Below are 10,003 nucleotides of genomic sequence, written 5' to 3'. Positions count from 1 at the left end.
TTATCCCTCATCGAGTTCGCTATTCAGCTTGCTAACGTTAGCTTAAAGAAACGTAACATGCAACGTTAGCGAAGCGAAGTAAAGCATTTACAATTTCAAGCACTTTGTCCCAAATTCAAGCACCATTCCCAAAATTCAAGCACTTTTAAAACCTTGAAAACACCTCGTACAATTTCAAGCATTTTCAAGGATTTCCAGCACCCGTACGAACCCTGCTAATGGTTACCAAGCCAACACATCGTTATGACATCATAAAGTGGCCAAAATCTGATCAGCTCATTTTCAGACAGGTTTTTATAGAAATGGATCAAAAAGAGAGAGAATCTTTGATCCTGAAACTTTCAGAGTCTCTTTCCACAGAGGGGACACATGTTGATGAAGAAGAGGGGACACATGTTGATGAAGAAGAGGGGACACATGTTGATGAAGAAGAGACATGAAGAAGAGGGGACACATGTTGATGTAGAAGAGACATGAAGAAGAGGGGACACATGTTGATGTAGAAGAGACATGAAGAAGAGGGGACACATGTTGATGTAGAAGAGACATGAAGAAGAGGGGACACATGTTTGATGAAGAAGAGACATGAAGAAGAGGGGACACATGTTGATGTAGAAGAGACATGAAGAAGAGGGGACACATGTTGATGAAGAAGAGACATGAAGAAGAGGGGACACATGTTTGATGAAGAAGAGACATGAAGAAGAGGGGACACATGTAGATGAAGAAGAGGGGACACATGTTGATGTAGAAGAGACATGAAGAAGAGGGGACACATGTTGATGAAGAAGAGACATGAAGAAGAGGGGACACATGTTGATGGAGAAGAGACATGAAGAAGAGGGGGACACATGTTGATGTAGAAAGAGACATGAAGAAGAGGGGACACATGTTGATGTAGAAGAGACATGAAGAAGAGGGGACACATGTGGATGTAGAAGAGACATGAAGAAGAGGGGACACATGTTGATGTAGAAGAGACATGAAGAAGAGGGGACACATGTTGATGTAGAAGAGACATGAAGAAGAGGGGACACATGTTGATGTAGAAGAGACATGAAGAAGAGGGGACACATGTTGATGAAGAAGAGACATGAAGAAGAGGGGACACATGTTGATGTAGAAGAGACATGAAGAAGAGGGGACACATGATGTAGAAGAGATATGAAGAAGAGGGGACACATGTTGATGAAGAAGAGACATGAAGAAGAGGGGACACATGTTGATGTAGAAGAGGGGACACATGTTGATGAAGAAGAGACATGAAGAAGAGGGGACACATGTTGATGTAGAAGAGACATGAAGAAGAGGGGACACATGTTGATGTAGAAGAGACATGAAGAAGAGGGGACACATGTTTGATGTAGAAGAGACATGAAGAAGAGGGGACACATGTTGATGAAGAAGAGACATGAAGAAGAGGGGACACATGTTGATGGAGAAGAGACATGAAGAAGAGGGGACACATGTTGATGTAGAAGAGACATGAAGAAGAGGGGACACATGTTGATGTAGAAGAGGGGACACATGTTGATGAAGAAGAGACATGAAGAAGAGGGGACACATGTTGATGTAGAAGAGACATGAAGAAGAGGGGACACATGTTGATGTAGAAGAGGGGACACATGTTGATGAAGAAGAGACATGAAGAAGAGGGGACACATGTTGATGTAGAAGAGACATGAAGAAGAGGGGACACATGTTGATGTAGAAGAGACATGAAGAAGAGGGGACACATGTTGATGAAGAAGAGACATGAAGAAGAGGGGACACATGTTGATGAAGAAGAGACATGAAGAAGAGGGGACACATGTTGATGGAGAAGAGACATGAAGAAGAGGGGGACACATGTTGATGGAGAAGAGACATGAAGAAGAGGGGACACATGTTGATGTAGAAGAGACATGAAGAAGAGGGGACACATGTTGATGTAGAAGAGACATGAAAGAAGAGGGGACACATGTTGATGTAGAAGAGACATGAAGAAGAGGGGACACATGTTGATGGAGAAGAGACATGAAGAAGAGGGGGGGACACATGTTGATGTAGAAGAGACATGAAGAAGAGGGGACACATGTTGAGGGAGAAGAGACATGAAGAAGAGGGGACACATGTTGATGTAGAAGAGACATGAAGAAGAGGGGACACATGTTGATGTAGAAGAGACATGAAGAAGAGGGGACACATGTTGATGAAGAAGAGACATGAAGAAGAGGGGACACATGTTGATGGAGAAGAGACATGAGAAGAGGGGACACATGTTGATGTAGAAGAGACATGAAGAAGAGGGGACACATGTTGATGTAGAAGAGGGGACACATGTTGATGAAGAAGAGACATGAAGAAGAGGGGACACATGTTGATGTAGAAGAGACATGAAGAAGAGGGGACACATGTTGATGTAGAAGAGGGGACACATGTTGATGAAGAAGAGACATGAAGAAGAGGGGACACATGTTGATGTAGAAGAGACATGAAGAAGAGGGGACACATGTTGATGTAGAAGAGACATGAAGAAGAGGGGACACATGTTGATGAAGAAGAGACATGAAGAAGAGGGGACACATGTTGATGGAGAAGAGACATGAAGAAGAGGGGACACATGTTGATGGAGAAGAGACATGAAGAAGAGGGGACACATGTTGATGTAGAAGAGACATGAAGAAGAGGGGACACATGTTGATGTAGAAGAGACATGAAGAAGAGGGGACACATGTTGATGTAGAAGAGACATGAAGAAGAGGGGACACATGATGTAGAAGAGACATGAAGAAGAGGGGACACATGTTGATGAAGAAGAGACATGAAGAAGAGGGGACACATGGTGATGAAGAAGAGACATGAAGAAGAGGGGACACATGTTGATGTAGAAGAGACATGAAGAAGAGGGGACACATGTTGATGTAGAAGAGGGGACACATGTTGATGAAGAAGAGACATGAAGAAGAGGGGACACATGTTGATGTAGAAGAGACATGAAGAAGAGGGGACACATGTTGATGTAGAAGAGACATGAAGAGAGGGGACACATGTTGATGTAGAAGAGACATGAAGAAGAGGGGACACATGTTGATGAAGAAGAGACATGAAGAAGAGGGGACACATGTTGATGAAGAAGAGACATGAAGAAGAGGGACACATGTTGAATGAAGAAGAGACATGAAGAAGAGGGGACAACATGTTGATGTAGAAGAGACATGAAGAAGAGGGGACACATGTTGATGTAGAAGAGACATGAAGAAGAGGGGACACATGTTGTAGTAGAAGAGACATGAAGAAGAGGGGACACATGTTGATGTAGAAGAGACATGAAGAAGAGGGGACACATGTTGATGAAGAAGAGACATGAAGAAGAGGTGGGACACATGTTGATGTAGAAGAGACATGAAGAAGAGGGGACACATGTTGATGAAGAAGAGACATGAAGAAGAGGGGACACATGTTGATGAAGAAGGAGAAGAGAGAGGGGACACATGTTGATGAAGAAGAGGGGGACACATGTTGATGTAGAAGAGACATGAAAGAGAGGGGACAAATGTTGATGAAGAAGAGACATGAAGAAGAGGGGACACATGTTGATGGAGAAGAGACATGAAGAAGAGGGGACACATGTTGATGTAGAAGTAGACATGAAGAAGAGGGGACACATGTTGATGTAGAAGAGACATGAAGAAGAGGGGACACATGTTGATGTAGAAGAGACATGAAGAAGAGGGGACACATGTTGATGTAGAAGAGACATGAAAGAGAGGGGACACATTTGATGTAGAAGAGACATGAAGAGAGGGGACACATGTTGATGTAGAAGAGACATGAAGAAGAGGGGACACATGTTGATGAGAAGAGACATGAAGAAGAGGGGGACACATTTGATGTAGAAGAGAATGAAGAAGAGGGGACACAGTGATGTAGAAGAGATATGAAGAAGAGGGGACACATGTTGATTGTAGAAGAGGGGACACATGTTGATGAAGAAGAGACATGAAGAAGAGGGGACACATGTTGATGTAGAAGAGACATGAAGAAGAGGGGACACATGTTGATGTAGAAGAGACATGAAGAAGAGGGACACATGTTGATGTAGAGAGACATGAAGAAGAGGGGACACATGTTGATGAAGAAGAGACATGAAGAAGAGGGGACACATGTTGATGGAGAAGAGACATGAAGAAGAGGGGACAACATGTTGATGTAGAAGAGACATGAAGAAGAGGGGACACATGTTGATGTAGAAGAGGGGACACATGTTGATGAAGAAGAGACATGAAGAAGAGGGGACACATGTTGATGTAGAAGAGACATGAAGAAGAGGGGACACATGTTGATGTAGAAGAGGGGACACATGTTTGATGAAGAAGAGACATGAAGAAGAGGGGACACATGTTGATGTAGAAGAGACATGAAGAAGAGGGGACACATGTTGATGTAGAAGAGACATGAAGAAGAGGGGACACATGTTGATGAGAAGAGACATGAAGAAGAGGGGACACATGTTGATGAAGAAGAGACATGAAGAAGAGGGGACACATGTTGATGGAGAAGAGACATGAAGAAGAGGGGACACATGTTGATGGAGAAGAGACATGAAGAAGAGGGGGACACATGTTGATGTAGAAGAGACATGAAGAAGAGGGGACACATGTTGATGTAGAAGAGACATGAAGAAGAGGGGACACATGTTGATGTAGAAGAGACATGAAGAAGAGGGGACACATGTTGATGTAGAAGAGACATGAAGAAGAGGGGAGGACACATGTTGATGTAGAAGAGACATGAAGAAGAGGGGACACATGTTGATGGGAGAAGAGACATGAAGAAGAGGGGACACATGTTGATGTAGAAGAGACATGAAGAAGAGGGGACACATGTTGATGTAGAAGAGACATGAAGAAGAGGGGACACATGTTGATGAAGAAGAGACATGAAGAAGAGGGGACACATGTTGATGGAGAAGAGACATGAAGAAGAGGGGACACATGTTTGATGTAGAAGAGACATGAAGAAGAGGGGACACATGTTGATGTAGAAGAGGGGACACATGTTGATGAAGAAGAGACATGAGACGAGGGGACACATGTTGATGTAGAAGAGACATGAAGAAGAGGGGACACATGTTGATGTAGAAGAGGGGACACATGTTGATGAAGAAGAGACATGAAGAAGAGGGGACACATGTTGATGTAGAAGAGACATGAAGAAGAGGGGACACATGTTGATGTAGAAGAGACATGAAGAAGAGGGGGACACATGTTGATGTAGAAGAGACATGAAGAAGAGGGGACACATGTTGATGAAGAAGAGACATGAAGAAGAGGGGACACATGTTGATGGAGAAGAGACATGAAGAAGAGGGGACACATGTTGATGGAGAAGAGACATGAAGAAGAGGGGACACATGTTGATGTAGAAGAGACATGAAGAAGAGGGGACACATGTTGATGTAGAAGAGACATGAAGAAGAGGGGACACATGTTGATGTAGAAGAGACATGAAGAAGAGGGGACACATGATGTAGAAGAGACATGAAGAAGAGGGGACACATGTTGATGAAGAAGAGACATGAAGAAGAGGGGACACATGGTGATGAAGAAGAGACATGAAGAAGAGGGGACACATGTTGATGTAGAAGAGACATGAAGAAGAGGGGACACATGTTGATGTAGAAGAGGGGACACATGTTGATGAAGAAGAGACATGAAGAAGAGGGGACACATGTTGATGTAGAAGAGACATGAAGAAGAGGGACACATGTTGATGTAGAAGAGACATGAAGAAGAGGGGACACATGTTGATGTAGAAGAGACATGAAGAAGAGGGGACACATGTTGATGAAGAAGAGACATGAAGAAGAGGGGACACATGTTGATGAGAAGAGACATGAAGAAGAGTGGACACATGTTGATGAAGAAGAGACATGAAGAAGAGGGGACACATGTTGATGTAGAAGAGACATGAAGAAGAGGGGACACATGTTGATGTAGAAGAGACATGAAGAAGAGGGGACACATGTTGATGTAGAAGAGACATGAAGAAGAGGGGACACATGTTGATGTAGAAGAGACATGAAGAAGAGGGGACACATGTTGATGTAGAAGAGACATGAAGAAGAGGGGACACATGTTGATGAAGAAGAGACATGAAGAAGAGGGGACACATGTTGATGTAGAAGAGACATGAAGAAGAGGGGACACATGATGTAGAAGAGATATGAAGAAGAGGGGACACATGTTGATGAAGAAGAGACATGAAGAAGAGGGGACACATGTTGATGTAGAAGAGGGGACACATGTTGATGAAGAAGAGACATGAATTAGTAGCAATAGTAGTTGTAGTAGTATACTAGTATACTAGTATACTACTACAACTACTACTACTAAACCTACCACTACTACTATAGCAGTAGTAGTAGGTTTAGTAATTTTAGTCATAGCAGTAGTAGTAACTGTAGTAGTTGTAGTAGTAATAATAGTAGTAGTAATAGCAGTAGTAATCATAGTAGTAATAGCAGTAGTAGTAGTAATAATAGTAGTAGTAGTAGTAGTAGTAATAATAGTAGTAGTAATAGCAGTAGTAATCATAGTAGTAATAGCAGTAGTAGTAGTAATAATAGTAGTAGTAGTAGTAGTAGTAGTAGTAATTGTAGTAGTAGTAATAATAGTAGTAGTAATATTAGTAGTAGTTGTAGTAGTAGTAGCAGTAGTAGTAGTAATAATAGTAGTAGTAATATTAGTAGTAGTTGTAGTAGTAGTAATATTAGTAGTAGTAATATTAGTAGTAGTTGTAGTAGTAGTAATAATAGTAATAATAGTAGTAGTAATATTAGTAGTAGTAGTAGTAGTTGTAGTAGCAGTAGTAATAGTAATAATAGTAGTAGTAATATTAGTAGCAGTTGTAGTAGTAGTAGCAGTAGTAATAGTAATAATAGTAGTAGTAATATTAGTAGTAGTTGTAGTAGTAGTAATATTAGTAGTAGTAATATTAGTAGTAGTTGTAGTAGTAGTAATAATAGTAATAATAGTAGTAGTAATATTAGTAGTAGTAATAAACATGTTTCTCCCCCCCCCCCCAGGAAAGGGAGGTCTGGTTCCAGGTGAAGGTCCCACTCTCTCGCAACCTGACGGTGGGCTGTGATCACCATGGCAACACTAAACCGCACCCCCCCCACGGTCACCCCTGCCCCACCGACACCCCCTTCTACTACTTCCCCATCGACCACCAGCAGCCCCAGACCCCCTGCGGATAACAGGGGCGTTCACACATGCTGTCCATCATTACATGTGCACACATTTAATGGAAGTTTTTGTTGAGTGTTTGACCTTTCTTTGTTTTTAAAGCTACACACCAAAACATAAAGTTTACAGCAGAATATTCGGTTGGATAAAACATGATGTGAGTTATAAATGTTGTCTTTTGGACTTTGCTAAGCTCTGGAAAAGTGAGGATAAAATGTCCTAAAAATAGAAGATAGAAATGTCAAAAAAGTGTGGAACAAATGATGAATATCTCCCAAAAGATGTGTGAAAAATTAGTATGTTTTTTAGTTTCAATTGTGAAGAATGTCAAGAAAATATGTAAAAAATAAATATTAAAAAGGGAGACAAAAAACTGCCTTTACCTATAACCTTTATATGTTATCCATTATTAAATGTGTAGAAATGTAATGGACGTTATTGTTGAGTGTTTGACCTTTTTTTAAAAGCCACGCGCCAAAAAAATAAAGCAAAGTATTCGGTTGGATAAAACATAAAGTGAGTTTTAAATGTTGTCTTTTGGACTTTGCTAAGCTCTGGAAATGTGAGGATAACATGTCCTAAAAATGTGTGAAAAATAGAAGTGCAAAATGTCAAAAAAGTGGGGAAATTTTTTAAATATCCCCAAAAGATTTGTGAAAAAAAGAGTACTTTTTTTTGTTTCAATTGTGAAAAATGTCAAGAAATTATATAAACAGTTTTAAAGCTCCCATGTCATGCTTTTCTGGTTATCACCCGTCCCCTTGTGTTATGAAGCTTCTGCATGTAAACGGTCTGCAGAGTCACAAACCCTCAAAGTACACCCTGTAGCGAGTAAAACTCTAACACAGAAGAGACCTCTCTATGCTGCCCCAGAACGCCTCGCTGGACATTTCTCTTTTTCCATTGTTTACTTCTTGGGTATAGTGACGTGTTTTGGGTACAGTGACGTAACGTAACGTTTGGACCAATCCGTGGACTTCCTCACACACACACACACACTCGGCGGAACGTTGCGAGGCTCGCTGCTGTGAGGAGCGGGACACTGGGAGCTGGCTCACTGCTGTTACTTGAGTAAAGGATGTACTTTTGCCCTCTCTGCTCAGTATCAGTCGCAGCCTGTAAACTTCATTTAAATCCTTTCCATCCCTAAAAAGGTCAACATTCTCAGTAAACAGACTGAGAGCGCTCTGGAGGATCTGAGCGTGAGAATAGAGGTCTGAATATAATCTCATCAGAAGATCAGCAACACACCAAAGCTTTAAAAACATATCTCTCATTGCTTCAACTCATTCTTTTTCAAATGCTATAACTGGATCCGGATTTATAACTGGAAGTTATAAAGAAAGTATTTGTATAGTGTTCCATAAAAAAGTAATAGTTTGTTCTTAATAAATTAAGAAGAGGGATAAAAAGCCGCACTATGCAACAGTCGTGAAAAAGTCATAGTATAGTCGGCCGTAAAAAAAACAATATCTACTTTTTTAAATGTCACACTATAGTGTTAAAAAGTAAAATACAAAAAGTCAAATATTTTAAAAGTAATGGTAAAGTATTCCATGACAAGTAATAAACAAGTCACTGTAAAGTACGTTGCTATGTCAAACCTGAAAAAGCTCCTGAATTACAGTAGCTAGTATTAAAATGTTGTAGTAGTAGTAATAGTAATGTTAGTAGTAGTAGTAGTAGTTGTAGTTTTAGTAGTTTTAGTCGTAGTAGTAGGTGTAGTAGTAGTAATTGTAGTATTTGTAGTCGTAGTTGTAGTAGTGTAGTAGTGTAGTAGTAGTAGTAAGTGTAGAAGTAATAGTAGTAGGTGTAGTTGTAGTAGTAGTAGTAAGTGTAGAGGTAGTTGTAGTAGTAGGTGTAGTAATAAACATGTCCCCCCCCCCCCAGGAGAGGGAGGTATGGTTCCAGGTGAAGGTCCCGCTCTCTCACAACCTGATGGTGGGCTGTGATCACCATGGCAACACTAAACCACAAACCACGCCCCGTACAACTCTGAAATGTTTTGTAGAGCCGCCATTTTATTATCCTCGCATTAGCATTATTAGCATTAGCATTCGCCCAGCGCACAAACACAGAGAGACTAACTTATGGCAACACAAAAGAAAACATGGGAGCGGTGGAGATGAGGAGGTGTCATTGTTCTGGCGATTTACTCTGAAGGCTTCAGTAGAAGCTGCTGGGAGTCCCAGCAGCTTCTACTGAAGCCAGTCCCCAACTTCGGGGACTTCCGGCCGGGGACTCCGGGTGGCAGTATACGCCGTGAAGTTGTTTGCGGCCTGCCAGTAAACCCAAAGCAGAAGAAGAAGAAGTGACGTCAGCGGCTCATTTGCGTAATCTTCCCTCAGGGAATTTATTCCGGTGTGAACGCGATCTGTACGAAGTGCATGGGGTAATAAGTGCCGGGGCACTGAGTGCCGGCACTTAGTACGGCAAAGTACTTGGTGTGAACGCGCCTAATGGAAAATGAGAAATCTCCAACGAGGTGTTTTGGGGCAGCATAGACTGTGTTAGAGTTTTACTCGCTTTGAGGGTTTTTGACTCTGCAGACCGTTTCCATGCAGAAACACCTTCATACCACAAGGGGACGGGTAATAACCGGAAAAGCATGACATGGGAGCTTTAAGGGAAGTTTTCCAGATATCCAGAACATTAATTTAAAGTCATGTGAAAGTTGTCTTAAAAATGTCCAAAATAAACCTTTGAAAATGTACCATTACTAATGATTACATGTCTCATTGTAAATATTGCCTCCAGCACAGAGTCAACCC

This window comes from Trematomus bernacchii, unplaced genomic scaffold, assembly GCF_902827165.1.
Source record: "Trematomus bernacchii unplaced genomic scaffold, fTreBer1.1, whole genome shotgun sequence".
Lineage (NCBI taxonomy): Eukaryota > Metazoa > Chordata > Actinopteri > Perciformes > Nototheniidae > Trematomus > Trematomus bernacchii.
Note: the sequence above shows the minus strand (reverse complement) of the source record.